This window comes from Ictalurus punctatus, chromosome 29 (genome assembly GCF_001660625.3).
Source record: "Ictalurus punctatus breed USDA103 chromosome 29, Coco_2.0, whole genome shotgun sequence".
Taxonomy (NCBI): Eukaryota; Metazoa; Chordata; class Actinopteri; order Siluriformes; family Ictaluridae; genus Ictalurus; species Ictalurus punctatus.
Genome location: NC_030444.2, coordinates 9502997 through 9509474, shown reverse-complemented (window position 1 = coordinate 9509474; position 6478 = coordinate 9502997).

Here is a 6478-nt window from a genome sequence, read left to right as displayed (position 1 = left end):
CACTTACAGTGCATGTCGGAAAGGAAATGCCCACTACCATATCCGAGTTTAACATAGCCTATCTGTAATAATGTCGGTTTTACCTTACCAATTTGAGCCCAAGTCCAATAGTGATGCATCGGAAGATAAACCCGAACCACCATCGCAAGCACGATGAGAGCAGGACATTTCTCAGTGGTAAGTTTATATGTAGGTTGGCAATAACATGAGTTAGCTGGTTAGCAGAGGCTTACAGCTAACAGGCTAACAGCTGCACAATGGCTGTACTTACTTTACAAAACTACACATATGGAACACTCAGTAGAAAATATATACATAAATAATTAATCATGCTTACAGGTTGTGATCCAGAGGTGCAAGATCGTCCAAATAAAGTGGGTACGGCCCCATCTTTAATGGATAATCCTTTCTCAAATCCCGCATTGACTTCAGCTAGATTTGAGAAGCAGTCATCAGGGAAATGACAAAGGTCTTACTTGAACTGCTGTGGTATCATTTTAAAATTAATTCTAATCACTGACACTTTACATCCTCATCTTTTGGGAGTCCATGCAAAGTGGTTCTGCTTTTTCAGCAAAGAAAACAACGTCTTCTAGACATGAACCTAAGTCTTTCAGGACGCAACCTCAACACGTTGTTCGTGGGCAGCCAATGAAGACCAGAGTTGGGTTTTTTGTTACCAACCTATGTAGGTTAGTACAGGAAGTCTGTCTGAAATTACTGACGACTCGTTTCAGCTGTTCAGAATCGGTTCCTTCTTTTTGGGAGTCGATAACACATTTTGTCGTGCGCTTTTTATTTTTGGAACATTGCAGACTTTTTACATTCACAAACAGCTATAGCACACTACATGAAAGGTGTAATAGGTGCTCTTTAACTTAGCATGCTCCTGTGACACTAAAATCTGATCAATTGTTTGTAAAAAAAAAAAAAGTTGTTTATTTGTTTATCTGTTGAATTTTAGATTTGGCTGTCAGAATGAATTACTTTATCACTGAACACATTTTGTGTTTTAACAAATTAAAACTTGAAGCTATACACAATGGTTAAACTCATCAATAAATGATGACATATAGGGCAAACTTTTAGTTAACTAATGTAACCAGATTAGTTTAAATAAATAATACATGATTTCCAAGAAACGTTAACATCTTATTTAATTTATATAGATTATATATAGATTATATAGATGTTGAAATGTCAATGTCTGTACTTACAAAATTCAAAGGTATCCCTGGAACTGGAATGGAAAAAGTATTTATTATGACATCTATTCATCTAGTTAAGGTGCATAATATGTGGGATTTTTTAAGCAGACCACTTGACATTTTTAGGCTTAATTGGTATGACGTTTATTCAAAAAACAATATGAATACTAACATTATATTTTTAATCTAGAAGATCAAATCTGTTTTTGGATTTTCATTGACCATCTTGAAATCCTGTATGTCATTGCTTTTACACACAATATTCAATTATTGAAGAGTTGATAACTTCATTTTTGATATGATAGACTTAAAGTTCTAATGATGCGCATACTCAAGTTCCTATTAACACACTTATATGGATCTATAGTATACACTTATAATCACACTATCTGGTGTCACCCAGATAAGGATGGTTTCCCTTTTGTGTCTGGTTCCTCTTAAAGTTTCTTCCGGAGTGCATTCAGCTTTACAGAACATCCATCCATCTTCTATACCGCTTATCCTTTTCAGGGTCACGGGGAACCTGGAGCCTATCCCAGGGAACATCGGGCACAAGGCGGAGTACACCCTGGACAGGGTGCCAATCTATCGCACAATCACATACACACTCACACACCCATTCATACGGACACTTTAGACATGCCAATCAGCCTACCACGCATGTCTTTGGACTGGGGGAGGAAACCGGAGGAAACCCCCGCAGCACGGGGAGAACATGCAAACTCCGCACACACAGGAGGTGTGAGGCGAACATGCTAACCACTAAGCCACCGTGCGCCCCTTTACAGAAAAGCAAAGTTCAACTTATGCTTGATACCTTAAAAATCCAAACTTTAAGGCAAGACACCACAGCTAGAAGTGACTATTTTGTAGCCTCTTTTGTGGACACCTATATCATGTCTTCTGTGAAGGTGTAGATGGAAGAATATCAAAATTCAACAGAAAATGTTTATTTCCCCAGTTTTGTCCAGTCTTAACCATCGCATTATCTTTAACTTAGCAATACACATTCACTGATCACTTTATTAGGAACAGTTGTACACCTAATTCTCTAATCAGCCAATCCTGTGTCAGCAGTTCAATGCATAAAATCATGCAGATACGGATCAACAGCTCTGAGTAATATTCACATCAGCCGTCAGGTGGGGGTCGGGGTTTGGGGGGATGAGATCTCAGTGATTTTGATCGTGGCATGATTGCAGGTGGATGATGGACTGGTTTGAGTATTTATATAATTGTTGATCTCCTGATATTTTCACACACAACATTCTTGGACATTTCTGCAGACAGAAACAGAGACGGAGTATGGCCAGACTGATTCAGAAAACTACAGTAAATCAGATAACCACTTAAGCAGTAAAGCATCTCAGAATGCACAACACATCAAATCTTCAGGTGGATGGGCTACAACAGCAGAAGACCACATCACATTATACTTCTATCAGCCAAGAACAGAAAGCTGAGTCTGCAGCAGGCACAGGTTCACCAAAACTGGACAGTTGAAGACTGGAAAAACGTAGCCGGGTCTGATGAATCTTGATTTCTGCTGAGGCACACAGATGGTAAGGTCAGAATTTGGCCCCAACAGCATGAACCCGTGGGCCCAGCCTGCCTTGTGTCAACAGTCCAGGCTGGTGGAGGTGGTGTAATGATGTGAGGAATTATTTCTTGGCACAATTTGGGCCTGTTCATACCAATCAGTGGCTTAAATGCCACAGCCTGTTGTTGCTGACCAGGTATTGTTGCTGACCATGTGCATCCCTTCATGTGTATCCCTTCATGGCCACAATTTACCCATCTTCTAATGGTTACTTCCAGCATGATAATTCGTCATATCACAAAGCAAAAGTCATCTCAAACTGGTTTCATGGACATGACAATGAGTTCCAGGTGGCCTTCTCAGTCACTGGCTCTGAATCCAATAAAACACCTTTGGGATGTGGTAGAGCAGGAGATTCTCCGCATAAAAGTGCACCTGAAAAATCTGCAGGAATTGTGTGATGCAGTCATGTCCACATGGACCAGAATCTCAAAGGAATGTTTCCAACATTTTGTGGAATCCATGCCACAAAGATTTTAGGCAATTTTGAGAGCAAAGGGAGGCCCTGCTCAGTATTATTACAGTGTTCCTAATAAAGTGTTCTGTGAATGTAGACGCATATATCTCTAAAAAGCTTGTTTCCTGATATATACTATATGTGTCATAATGAAATACATGATAAATTTCTTTATAAACCTTATAAACCTCACTAACTAGAATGGAAATGCATTGGATCACATTTATTTTTAAAACTGCCCCCCCCCCCCCCCCCCCCCAAAAAAAAAAAATCTGTTTTAGTTCTTCTATAGCAAGAACTGAGAATTTTCATTCCTGTTCATTTAGAAGTACGTTACAGAGGACTTCCCCAAAATGTTGATTATTGTTGGATTTTTTTAAATAATATACTGAAAATGGCATTAAAATGACACTGTATGGTATTTTCTTAATTAATGGTCTGCACTTATATCACGCATTTTTAACCTTCTACAAAGCTCTTCACACTGGTTCTCATTCACCCATTCACACACACACACACTCACACATCAATGGTAGCAGAGCTGCCATGCAAGGCAATAGCTTGCCATCAGGAGCAACTTGGGGTTCAGTGTCTTGCCCAAGGACACTTCGGCATGTGAAGTCATGTGGATCAGGAATTAAAACCGCCAACCCTACGATTAGTACGATTAATTCAACAATAAAGAAATGATATCCGAAAAAAACTGTTCTGTATAAGTCTTTTTCTTGAGAGTGTGTTCACAGTGAAATGGGCTAAATATTTTAATTATAACAACTTTAAAATACAAATTGACACATTTAATTAAATGAAGTCTCATTTGCATAAATACAAGTCATTTTCTGTTCAAATTCAAAAATACTTGAAAGAACATCTGCAAGGTGGCATGATGACACAACAGTGTTGCCGCCTTACAGCTTGAAGGTCCACAGTTCGAACCTAAGTTCGAACCTGTCTGTGCTGCGTTTTTTGCCTGTTCTCCACGTGTCCACACGGGTCTCCTTTAGGTTCTTTGGTTTCCTCCCACCTCCTAAAAACATGTGAATAGTTGGACTGGCTACTCTAAGTTGCCCTTAGTTGTGGGTGAGTGCTTGAATGTTTGTATGCTCCCCTGCTCAGTGTTTCCCGGATGGACTCTGGATCTGCCACAACCCTGACCCAGATAAAGCAGCTAATGAAAATGCATGAATGAACTTCAGCAATCAACTGGCAAGGAAATGTATTGTTTTTTAAAAAAAAACTACCCTATCACCTGGCTGTGTTGTATAAAATCAGTTTTCTAAATGTCGAAAGTCTAATTGTGGAAACGTACTTTAGACTTTATCACTACTATACTTTCAGGGTTTCAGACTCAATGAACTTTCCAGGTTTATTTTACCTCAGAAGTGTGTTAGCACACAGTGCGAGACTCTCCATTACACAAAACTGTTCTGTTGGTTGCCTTGACAACAGGTCACACCCAGTGAAGTTTTAACAGTGCTTCATAAAAAAAGAAGGACATGATGATACTCTAGAAAAGTCGGCGGGGGGTGTGGGTGGGTGTTTGGGTGTGTGTGTGTGTGTGGGGGGGGGGGGGGGGGGGGGGGGGTGTCAAATTTTATGAGCTCTCAAAGCTGACAAATATGAAATTGTTGAATACATGTGATGGTACACTTGGCAAGTGAAAAAGGTGTGAGGCTTCATGTGCATCAGTCAAGCACATTTTAATCTTCATATATAACCACTTCCGTACATTGAATGGTTTATTGTCTTTAAATATTAATAAATAAAGTAAGTCATTATATTAAATCATAATGAAATGTAAATGTCTTCTTGACTTGTTCCCTATGGTCAACTATTTTCAAACATTTTCAAGCCAAATGTACAAATGTGTACAATAATATTTTGGGTCTTTATTGGAACCGGAGAACGTTTTGTTCCTGGACCATCCACTGCTATAACACATTAGGTCTAAAGTAAGTTGGCATTATTTATAGGCCTATATAATTGTTTTTGGATTTAACACATTCCATTTATTTAACACATTACCAAACTAAGAAACTATAACTAATAACTATGTAACTAAGTAACTATAAATGCATAAATTAATAATGAATATAACAACTTTAATTAGTTAGTTATGTAAGTTGTGATTTCCTCTGTAACAAAACAAAACAAAAAAAAAGACCTGACTTTGAGAACCACTGTCCGATACCACAAATACATCCAGCCACATCTAGGACTCTGAGAAGTGACAAATATGGTTAACTCAATATACAAATGTGAATACTAAAGCTACAGTATAATGTTGCTACTGTATCTGTTAATCTTAAAAATGTTTTGTACACTGCATACAAAAGAAAGGCTACATCTTATAATCAATGTGTACAAACATAATAGAAAAATGATTTAAAAAGTGCCAATATGTAGGAAATATCTTTTTGATAAGAACCAACCACAAAGTAATGCACCAGAAATTAATCAATCCTTACATTTCTGCCCTTTCCACATTGTTCCCATAACAACGAGTGATGAAAACTGGGATGTAATTAATAGTATGTCTATCATTGTTGAAGTGTCTTGCCACTGGAAAGGAAAAATCTTTCATCCTGATGGTGTAAAAATGCTCAATAAAATGATCAGCCAGTCTTCTCTTGGTTTCTGTAGCAGCCTAAAAACCAGAACCTTATATTACTCATGAGAGTGAATTTTATATATTTTAGTTTGTAACCTTCCCACGATCCTTTGTAATAAATATAGTTGGCTATAAACCATATAGCCATAAGTATGGCTTACACCTGACCATCACACCTATATGTGCACCCATATGTATCAAATCAATAATGGGATAAACACAGAGTTCATCCCCACTTTGCTGTTACAATAAGCTTCTCTCTTCAGGGAAGGCTTTCCACTAGATTTTGGAGTGTGGCTGTGGGGATTTGTGTTCATACAGTAAAGAGAGTATTAGTGAGGTCATGTCGTGCGAGGAGGTCTGGGGTGAGTCAGCATTCCAGTTCATCCCAAAGGTGTTTAGTGGAGTTGAGGTCAGGGCTCTGTGCAGGACACTCAAGTTCTTCCACTCCAAACTTGGCAAACCATGGCTCCCTGGACCTCACTTTGAGCACAGTGGTATTGTCATGCTGGCCAACAGGTTTGGCCAATTACTTCCAGTGAATGGAAATTGTAATGCTACAACATGCAAAGACGTTCTATACAACTGAGTGCTTCCAACTT